The following is a 10,799-nucleotide window of genomic DNA, read 5'->3' as shown; positions in this document are numbered from 1 at the left end:
ATTAGGTTTGGTCTAGTGCTGTTGTTCCTGTTAGGTTTAAGTATAGGTTTACTGGTAGAGTTAGGGTCTGGTTTAGGGTTAGTGTCAGAATTAGATCTAGGATTCGTGTTAGGGTCAGAATAAGGGTTAGGGTTTGGGTTAGTGCTAAAGCTAGAATGAGGCCTCAGATTAGGACTAGTAATAGAATTAGGGTTTGGGATAGGCTAAGAATTAGTGTTAGGACTAGGGTAGCATTAGGGTGAGGGTATGGCTTAGGGTAATGGATAGGATTAGAGGTAGGGTTAGGATTATAGATAAGGTTAGGGATAGGTTAGGGATAGGGTTAGGGTTACTGTTAGGATTAGGTTTATGTTTAGGGTTGCAGTTTGAGTTAGTTTTAGGATTAGGATGAAGCTTAGAGTTAGCATTAGCGTTTAGATTAGGGTTATAGTTAGGTTTTGGATTAGTGCTATGTTTAGGGTTATGGTTAGTGTTAGGTTTAGGGATAGCATTAGGTGAATGTTAGGGTTAGTGTAAGGGTTAGGGTTAGGGTAGGTGTAGGGTTAAGGGTAGGGTTAGAGACATGGTTAGTTTTAGGGATAGGGTAAGGGTTAGTGTTAGTGTTAGAGTTAGGGTTAGCATTGGGGTTATTGTTAGGTTTAGTGTTAGGATTGGTGTTAGGGTTAGGGTTTGGGTTAGGCTTAGGGTTACAGTTAAGATTAAGGTAATGATTAGGGTTAGGATTAGTATTAGGGTTAGGCATAGGGTTAGTGTTAGGGTTAGTGTTAGGGTTAGTGTTAGGGTTAGGGTTCGGTTTAATGTTTGTGACAGGGTTAGGTTTAGGCTTAGGGTTCAGGTTAGGGTTAGGGTTAGTTTAGAGTTAGGGTCACAGTTGGCTTTAGGGTTAATGTTAGGTTAGTGTTCGGTTAGTATTAGGGTTTGAGTTAGGGTTAGGGTTAAGGTTATCTTTAGGATTAAGGTTAAGATTAGAGTTAGAATTAGGGTTAGGGTTATGGTTAGGGTTAGGGTTAGTGTTAGGTTTAGGTTTAGGGTTAAATTTAGTTATAGGATTAGGGAAGTTGTTAGGGTTAGTGTTAATATTAGGGTTAGGTTAGTGTTAGTGATGATGTTAGGGTTAGGGATAAAGGAAAAGATGTGGTTTTACCTAGGTTCAGAACTAGGGCGAGGGTTGAAATTAGGGTTTGGGCTAGGGTTAGGGTTCAGGGTAGGATTAAGGCTAGTTTTAGGGCTAGGATGAGGGCTCGGGTTTGTGTTAGGTTTAAGGCAAGGATTAGGTAGATTGCTAATGACAGGTCTAGGGTTATGGTGTTAGGGATAGGGATAGTGTTATAGTTAGTTTTATGGCTAGGTCTAGTTTAAGGGTTATGCTTAGGGTAAGGGTCAGGTTAGAGCTAGGTGTGTTATTAGAGTCAGTGTCTTTCTCAGAGTTTGGGTTAGGTTTTGTTGTAGTTTTAGGGCTCGAATTAGCATTAGGGTTCGGGTTAGGGTTAGACTTAGAGTAATTGAAAGGGTTAGGTTTAGTGTTCAGGTTAGGTTTAGGTAAGGATAAGGTTAGTGTTAGCGATAGGTTTAGGGTTAGGCCTAAATGGATAGGTTTCAATTTAGGTTTCGGACTAGGGTTAGTGTTAGGTTTTGTGTAACTGTTAGGGTTTGAGCTAGGATTAGGATTATAGCAAGGATTACGTTTACAGTTAGGTCTAGGATTAGGTTTACAGTTAGGGTTAGTGTAGGTTTAGGGTTAGGACTAGGGTTAAGTTTACAGTTAGGGTTAGAGTAGGTTTAGGGTTAGGGCTAGTGTCATCATGAGGTTTATAGTTAGGGTTAGGGTAATGGGTGGGGTTAGAGCTATGTTTAGAGCTATGTTTGGGTTAGGCTTCAGTTTAGGTTAATAGATAGGTTTAGGTCTAGGGTTATGGTTAGGATTAGGGCTAGGGTTAGGGTTAGGGTTAGGCCTAGGATTAGTATTAGGGTTAGGTTTAGGGTAAGTGTTAGGGTTTGAGCTATGGTTAGGGCTAGGGCGACAGTTAGGGTTAATGTCAGGTCTAGGTTTAGGATTAGGGTTAAGTTTAGGGCTAGGTTTAACATTAGGTTTAGGGTTATGTTTAGGGAAATGGATAGGGTTAGATGTAGAGATAGGGCTAGGATTATGGTTAACATTAAGTCTAGGGTTAGAGCCAGTATTAGGGCAATGTTTAGGTTTAGGGTAATTGTTAGGGCTAGGATTAGGTTTAGGGTTAAAAGGAGGTATAGGGCTCAGTTTAGGGATAGGCTTGTGTTTAGGTTAGGGCTAGAATTAAGGGTAAGGCTAATGTAAGAACTAGAGTTATGATTAGCGGTACTTTTAGTGTCATGGTTAGGGCTAGTTCTAGTTTTAGGGTTAGGTATACTTTTAGGTTGATGTTAGAGCTAGGGTTAGTGTAAGATCAGAGTCAGGCTCAAGGTTACTTTTAGGGTTACGTTAGGACTGGAATTAGGGATACGGTTAGGGCTAGGTGTAGGGTTAGCTTTTGGTTTAGGTTAAGGGTTAGGGTTAGGGCTATGGCTTGGTTTTGTTTTAAGGCTTGAACTAGATTAGGGCTAGTTTTAGGATTAGTGTTAATGTTGGAGCTAGTGTTAGTGTGAGGTTTAGGCTTAGGGTTAAGGTTAGACTTAGAGTTATGGTTAGTTCTAGGGTTAGGGCTAGGACTAGTGTTAGGGCTAAGGTTAGGGCAAGTGTTAGGGTTAGGGTAAGGAATACGGTTAGATCTAGGAATAGGGCTAGAGCAAGAGTCAGAGTTATTCTTAGTGCTAGTTGTAAGGTTAGGGCTAAATTAGGGCTAGGATCTGGTCTAGAATTAGTGTAAGGGATAAGAATAGAGTTAGAGTTAGGTTTAGATTTGGAGAAGGGATGGGGTTATAGCAAGGTTCAGAACTAGGGCAAGAGATAAAATTAGGGATAGGGCTAGTGTTAGGATTTGGGTTAGGATCAAGGCTAGGCATAGGGCTAGGATGAGGGCTAGCATTTGTGTTAGAGTTTTGGCTAGAATTAGGGCTAGGGCTAATATCAGGTCTAGGGTTATGGTTAGGGATAGATTTGGGGTAAGATTTATGGCTAGGTCTAGTGTCAGAGTTAGGTTTATGGTGAGGTTCAAGTTGAGAGCTAGGGATATTGTAATAGTCAGAGTCAGGTTTGGTTTAGGGTTAGGTTGAGGTTTAGAGTTAAGGCTCAAATTAGCATTAGGTTTGAGTTAGGGTTAGGATAATGGATCAGGTTAAGTTTAGGTTTCAGGTTAGGTTTAGGGCTCAGGTTACTTTTAGGGGAATGGATAGGGTATGGGTTAGGCCTAGGGTTAGCCTTAGGTTTATGGTTATCATTAGGGTAATGGATAGGATTAGAGCTAGGCTTAGGGCTAGGGTTATGTTTAAGATTAGGGGTAGAGTTAGGGTTAGGGTTAGGGTTAAGGCTATGGTTAAGTTTATGGTATGGGTTAGGGTTTTAGCTAGGGTTAGTGGTAAGGATATGGTTAGGTTTAGGATTAGGTCTATGGTTATGGTGAAGCTTATCATTAAGGTTAAGGTAATGGACAGGTTTAGATATCAGGTTAGGGTTAGGGTTAGGTTTAGGTTTAGGACTAGGATTGGTGTTAAATTTAGAATAATTTTTAGAATTTGAGCTAGGGTTAGGACTATGGCAAGGGTTAGGTTTATGGTTAGGTCTAGAGTTAGGTTTACAGTTAGGGTTAGAGTAGGTTTAGGTTTAGGGCTAAGGTTATCATGATGTTAATGGTTAGGGTTAGGATAATTGATGGGATTAGAGCTAAGATTAAGTCTAGTTTTAAGTTTAGGATTAGGGCTAGTTTTAGGGTTAGGGTTAGTTTAGGCTTATCATTTTCTTAAGGTTAGGTTAAGGGTAAGGGTCAGGGATTGAGTAAGTGTTAGGCCTAGGTTAAGGCTTCAGATTAGAATCAGGGCTAGAGATAGAGTTAAATTTAGGGTTAGAGTTAGGGTTAGCATTAGGTTTAGGCTTATGTTTAGGGTAATGGATAGAGTTAGAGCTAGAGTTTGGGCTATGATTACTGTTAGAATTAGGGCTAGGAGTGGGGTTAGGGTTTGGTCAAGGGTTATGTTTAGGGTAAGGGCTAAGGTTTGAGCTAGTTTTAGTGCTAGGGTTAGGTTGAGGATTAGGTTCAGCCTTAGGTCTAGGGTCAAGATTATGGTAGATTTAGGATTAGGGTTAAGGTTGGGCTAGGGTTACATTAGGGTTAGGATAAAGGTTAGGGTAATAGATATGGTTAGATGTAGGTTTAGGTTTAGGTTTAGATTGAGTTTTAGGGTTAATGCTAAGTCTATAGTTATGTTTAGGTTTATGGTACGGATTAGGTTTTGAGCTAGGGTTAGGACTATGGCGAGTGTTAATTTTTTGGTTAGGTCTATTGTTAATTTTCTGGTTAGGGTTAGGGTTACGTTTACGGTTAAGACTAGGGTTATCAGTACAGTTAGTTGTAGGGTTAGGTAAGGTGTAGTTTTAGAGCTAGGTTTAGGGATAGGGTTAAGTTTAGTGTTAGGGCTAGGGTTAGGGTTTAGAGTAAAGTATAGGTCTAAGTTTATATTTATGGTAAGGGTTAGGCTTTGAGTAAGGTTTAAGACTAAGGCTCGGGTTAGGTTTAGGGTTAGGGTTGGGCTTATGCTTAGGGCTAGATTTAGGCCTAGAATTAGCTCTACATATTGTGTTAAAACTATTAATATGGTGAGAGTTTTGATTAGGCTGAGGATTAGGGATAGGTCTAGGCTTACTATTAGTGTCAGGGTTTTGCTTAGGGTTAGGGATAGGGTTACAGCTAGTGTTAGGGATAGGGATAGGCTTATGTTTAGGGTTAAAGCTAGATTTAGGGCTCCAATTAGGGCTAGATTTTGTGTTAGTGTTGGGGCTAGGGTTAGGGCAACAGATAATGTAAGAACCAGGGTTACAATTAGAGTTAGCTTTAGAGTTAGGGTTAGGGGTAGTTCTAGTGTTAGTGTTAGATTTAAGGTTAGGGTGATATTTAAAGGTAGAATTATTTTTAGAATAGAAGTCAGGGTCAGGGTTAGTTTTAGGGTTTGAGTTAGGACTCAAATTATGGCAAGGTTTACTGTTAGGTTATGGTTTATGGTTACTGTGGTATTTATTGCTAGGGTGAGTGTTAGGATATGAGTCAGGGTGGTTAGTTTTAAGGTTCTGGTTAGGACTCAATTAGGGCTAGGATTAGTTCTGGTAATATTTTAGGGTTTGGTTAAAGTTAAGGTTTAGCTTTAGGTCTATTGCTCAGTTTTGTTTTAGTCCTAGGGTTAGGACTATTTTTACAATTAGTATTAGGGTTAGGGCTAGTGTTAGTGTTAGGGTTAGCGTTACATTTACAGTTAGGCTTAGATCAATTATTGGGCTAGGATTAAGGATAGGGCAAGGGTTAGAGCCAGGGTTAGAGTTATGGTAAGAGATAGGGTTAGCACTAGGAATAGGGCTAGTGTGAGAGTTAAAGTTAGTGATAGGGCTAAAATAAGAGTTAGGGTTTGGGATAGGGTTAAATTAAGGCTAGAATTAGGGCTAGGGTTAGTGTTCAGCTTAGGCCTAGCGATAGGGATAGGGTTAGGTTTATGTTTAGGATAAAGAATGGCGTTATATCTAGGTTTAGACGTAGGGTGAGTGTTAGAGTTACCGTTACGGTTACAGTTGAGATTAGGGTTATAATTAAGGCTAGGTTTAGGGCTAGTATGAGGCTCGTGTTTGTTTTAGATTCAGGGCTAGGACTAGTGCTAGGGCTAATATCAGATCTAGGGTTATGGTTAAAAATAATTTTAGAGTAAGGCTTATGGCTACATCTAGTGTAAGGGTTAGATTTAGGGTAAGGGTCAGGTTTAGAGCTCAGGGATTTATTAGGATTAGTATTTGGCTTAGCTAAGGATTTAGGTTGATGGCTCAAATTAGCATTAGTGATAGGGTTAGGGTATAGTTAGGGTTTGTTTTAAGGTTCAGAATTGATTTAGGGTAATTGATACAGTTAGCTTTATTGTTAGGGCTAGGGTTAGGCTTAAGGTTAGCATTAGAGTAAGAGTTATGGTTAGAGTAATTGATAGGTTTAAAGCTTAGGTTAGAACTAGAGTTATTGTTAGGAATATGCCTTGATTTAAGTTTAGAGTTAGTGTTAGAACTAGGGTTAGGGTTAGGTTTAGGGTTATGTTTAGCATAAAGGTAGGTTTTGAGCTAGAGTTAGGGCTAGGTTTAGGGTTAGGACTAGGGATAGGATTATGGTAGGTTTAGAGTTAGGGTTAGAGTTAGGGTTAGGGTTATCATTAATGTTAGGGTTAGGGTTAAGGTAACAGATAGGGTTAGGTTAGGTTTAGATTTTGTTTTAGTGTTAGAAATAGTGATAGGATTAGGATTAGAGCTATGGTTATGTTTAGGTTTTTGGTTAGGTTTATGGTTTGATCTAGAGTTAGGGCTATGCTGAGTGTTAATTTTGGGGTTATTTCTATGGTTAGTTTTCCAGTTAGGGTTAGGGTTAACATTAGGTTTGGGGCCAGAATTATCATTACAGTTAGGTTTAGGGTTAGGGTAATGGGTAGGTTTAGAGCTAGGTTTAGGGCTAGGTTAAGTTTAGAATTTGGTATAGATTTAGGATGAGAGTTAGGGACAGGTCTAGGTTTATGTTTAGGGTAAGAGTTAGGCTTTGAGCTATCTTAGGACTAAGGCAAAGTCTAGGGTTAGGTATGGGGCTAATGTTAGTTTTAGAGTTATGCTTAGGGCTAGGTTTAGGCTAAAATTAGCTCTATGTTTAGTGTCAGGTTTAGACCTAGGGATAGGGCTATGGTAACCTAATAGGGTTATAATTAAGGCTAGTTTTAGTGTTAGGGTTATGGCTGGGTCTAGAATTAGGTTTAGATTTTGGATAATTTCAGGTTTAGAGGTAGGTTTAGTGTTAAAGCCAGGGTCAGTGTTTGGGTTAGAGTTAAAGTTAGGGTTAAAGCCAGATTTAGGTCTAGGTTAAGGTCTAGTGTAGAGTTAGTGTTGGGGTTTGGTAAAGGTTTTTGTTAGGGCTAGGACTTAGGATTACGTTTAGTTCTAGAGTTAAAGTATAGGCTAGATTTAGGATTAGGTTTAGGTCTAGAGCTAGTGGTCGGGTTAGGTTTAGGTATTAGGTTACAAGTAGGCCTAGTGTTAGGGTTTGGTTTAGGGTTAGGGTCAGGTTTAGACCTAGGGTTTATGTTATGGTCAGAATAAGATCAGGGTTAGGGTTAGGGTTTGGGATAGCATTAGAGCTAGAATGAGATCTAGTGTTAGGACTATTAATAGGGTTAGGATTGGGTTAGCCTAAGGATTAGGGATAAATCTAGGGTTACATTAGGGTTAAGGTTTTGCTCTTGGTAAGGCATAGGGTTAGGGCTAGGGTTAGGTTTATGGTTAGGGTTAAAGCTAGGTTTAGAGCTCATATTCGGGCTAGTTTTGGGTGAGGTTTAAGGCTAAGGTTAGGGCAAGAGCTAATATAAGATCTAGGGTTACAATTAGGGTTAGAGGTAGTGGTAGGTCAAGTGTTAGGGTTAGGTTTAATATTATGGTGATATTTATAGCTAGGGTTAGTGTTAGGATATCAGTCAGGTCAGGGTTAGTTTTAAGGTTATGATTAGGACTCAAATTAGGGCTAGGGTTAGATCTAGGTGTAGTGCTAGTGTTCGGTTTAAGTTAAGGTTGGTGTTAGGCCTGTTGCTCAGTTTTGTTTTAGAGATATGATTAGGGTTAAGGATAGTTTTATGATTAGCTTTAGGTTTAGGGCTAGGGTTACGATTGAGTTTAGGATTAAGGATACATTTAAGGCTAGGATTAGGGCTAGGTTTTGTGTTAGGTTTAGAGCAAGAATTAGTACTAGGACTAATGTCAGGTCTAGGTTTATAGTTAGTGATATTTTTAGGGTTAGGTTTAAGGCTAGGACAAATTAAAATGTTATGTTTAGGAAAAGGGTCAGATTAAGAGCTGGGGTATTATTAGGGTCAGTGTCAGGCTTTGGGTTTGGGTTAGGTTAAGGTTTAGGGTTAAGGCTCAAATTAACATTAAGGTTAGAATTAGGGTTAGGGTAATGGATAGTGATAGGTTTAGGGTTCAGGTTATGTTTAAAGTAATGGATATGTTTAGGGTTTGTGAAAGGTTTAGGGTTAGGCCTAGGGTTAGCATTAGAGTTATGGTTATTGTTAGAGTAATTTCTAGTGTTAGACCTAGGGTTAGGGCTAGGGTGATGGTTAAGACTAGGGCTAGAGTTAGGGTTATGGTCAGGGTTAGGGCGAGGGTTACACTTAGGATTAGGTTTAGGGTACAGTATAAGGTATGAGCTAGGATTTTTGCTATGGCTAAGGTTAATTTAGGGTTTGATCTAGTGTTATGCTCATGGTTAGTTTTAGAGTTCGGGATAGAATTATCAATAGGGTTAGGATAATAGGTTTCGATGTCAGGTTAAATATAGGGTTAGGTATAGGTTAGCCTTAGGTTTAGTTTTAGGATTAGGGTTAGGATTTGAGCTAGCTTAGATTTAGGACTAGGGTTATGATCACTGTTAGTTCTAAGGTTAGTTTTATGTTTAGGGTTAGGGTAGGTTTAGCTTTAGGTCTAGTATTATCATTAGGGTTAAATTTAGGGTTAGGGTAATGGGTATGGTTCGAGGTAGGGTTAGCCTAGGGTTAAGGTTAGGATTAGGGCTGGGGTTAGGTTTAGGGTTAGGCCTTGGGTTAGTGTTAAGTTTAGGTTAAGGGTAAGGGTTAGGGATTGAGCTAGGTTTATGGCTAAGGCAAGGGTTATGGTTACAGTCTGGGCTGGGTAGGGTTAGGGTTAGGTCTAGGCCTAGGGTTAGCATTAATTTTAGGGTTATGATTAGTGTAATGGATAGAGTTAGAGCTTGGGTTTGGGCTATGATTATAGTTAGGATTAGGGCTAGATTTAGGGTGAGGTTTATGGTTTGGGCTAGGGTTATGTTTAGGGTATGTTTTAGGGTTTCAGCTAGGGTTAGGGCTAGAACGAGGGTTAGGGTTAGAGCTAGGTTTAGTGTTAGAGTTATGCTTAGGTTTAGGTTTAGGGCTGCAATTAAGGCTAGGTTTTGTGTGAAGTTTAGGGATAGTGTTAGGTATATGTTAATGCAAGAGCTACAGTTATGGTTCTGGATAGATTTAGAGTTTGTCTAGTGTTAGGGTTAGTTTTTGGGTTAGGATAAGGTTTACAGCTCGGGTTTTTGTTAGGGTAAGTGTCAGGGTTCAGATTAGAATTAGGTTTAGGGTTAGGTCCAGAATGAGGATTCGGGTTAGGCCTAGGGGTAGAGTTAGTATTTGGTTTAGGTTAAGGGTTATTGTTAGGGTTAAGGCTAGGGTTATGGCTATATTTAGGATTAGGTTTAGGTCTAGGGTTATTGATAGTGTTAGGTTTAGGGTTAGGGTTACTGGTAGGGCTAGTGTTAGACTTCGGATAAGGTTTAAGGTCAGGTTTAAACCTAGGTTTAGTGTTAGGGTCAGAATAAGGGTCAGAGATTGGGTTAGGGTTTGGGTTAAGTTTAGAGCTAGAATGATGGCTAGGGTTAGCACTAGTAATAGAGTTAGGGTTTGGGAAAGGAATAGAATTAGGGTTATGACTAGGGTAGCAATAGGGTGAGGGTTTGACTAAGTGTAAGAAATAGGGTTAGAGCTAGGATTAGGACTATGGATAGGGTTAGGGTTAGGCCTTGGATTCGGGCTAGGTTTTGTTTTAGGTTTAGGGCTATGGCTAAATTTAAGAACTGACATTATGATTAGGGCTTGTTTTAGGGTTAGGTTTAGGGCGAGGTCTAGTGTTATGATAAAGTTTAGGGATAGGGTGATGTGTTGAGCTAGGGTTAGTGTTAAGGTCCGTGTCAGGTTAGGGTTAGGGTTAGGACTCAAATTAGGGCGAGGTTTAGTTTTAGGGTTTGGTTTAGGTTAAGGGTTAGGGTCAGTGCTATGGCTTAGTTTTGTTTGAGGGATAGGGCTAGCGTTAGGACTAGTTTTCAAATTAGTGTTAGGGTTAGAGGTAGTGTTAGTGTGTAGTTTAGGCTTAGGGTTAGGGTTATATTTAGAGTTAGAGTTAGATCTAGGTTTAGGCCTACAGCGAAGGTTAGGGATAGGGTTTGGGTTAGGGTTTGAGTTATCATAAGTGATAGGGTTAGAAATAGGGATAGGGCTAGGGCAAGAGTTAGAGTTAGTCTTAGTGTTAGGGTTAGATTTAGGGTTAGAATTAGAGCTTAATTAGGGCTAGGATTAGATGTAGGGTTAGTATTAAGGCTGAGCCTAGGTTTATGGCTAGGTTATGGTTATGCTTATGGTTAGATATGACTTTATAGCTAGCTTTAGAACTAGGGTGAGGATTAAAATTTGGGTTAGGTCTATGGTTAGTGTTAGGTTTAGAATTAAGGCTAAGATTAGGACTAGGATTAGGGCTAGAGTTTTTTTTTTAGGGTTAGTGCTTCATTAGGGCTAGGGCTAATTTCAGGTCTAGGGTTATGGTTAGAGATATTTTTAGGGTAAGATTATTAAGGTTAGGATTAGGTTTATGGATATGGTTAGGTTTAGGGTTCAGGTTAGGTTTAGGGTAATGTATAGGTTTAGTGTTAGGAATAAGTTTAGGGTTATCCTAGGGTTAGCATTAGGGTTAGGATGAGGATTAGGGTAATGGATAGGGTTACAACTGGGGTTAGGGCTAGGTTTATGGTTAGGATTAAGGCTAGGGTTAGGTTTTGGGTTATGGCAAGAGTTAGGGTTAGGATTAGGTTCAGAGTAAGGTTTAGAGCTAGAATTAGGGT

Source organism: Spermophilus citellus (assembly GCF_964194105.1).
Source record: "Spermophilus citellus genome assembly, contig: SCAFFOLD_61, whole genome shotgun sequence".
Classification (NCBI taxonomy): domain Eukaryota; kingdom Metazoa; phylum Chordata; class Mammalia; order Rodentia; family Sciuridae; genus Spermophilus; species Spermophilus citellus.
The sequence above is the reverse complement of the archived record's forward strand: the minus strand, read 5'-3'. Positions refer to the sequence as shown.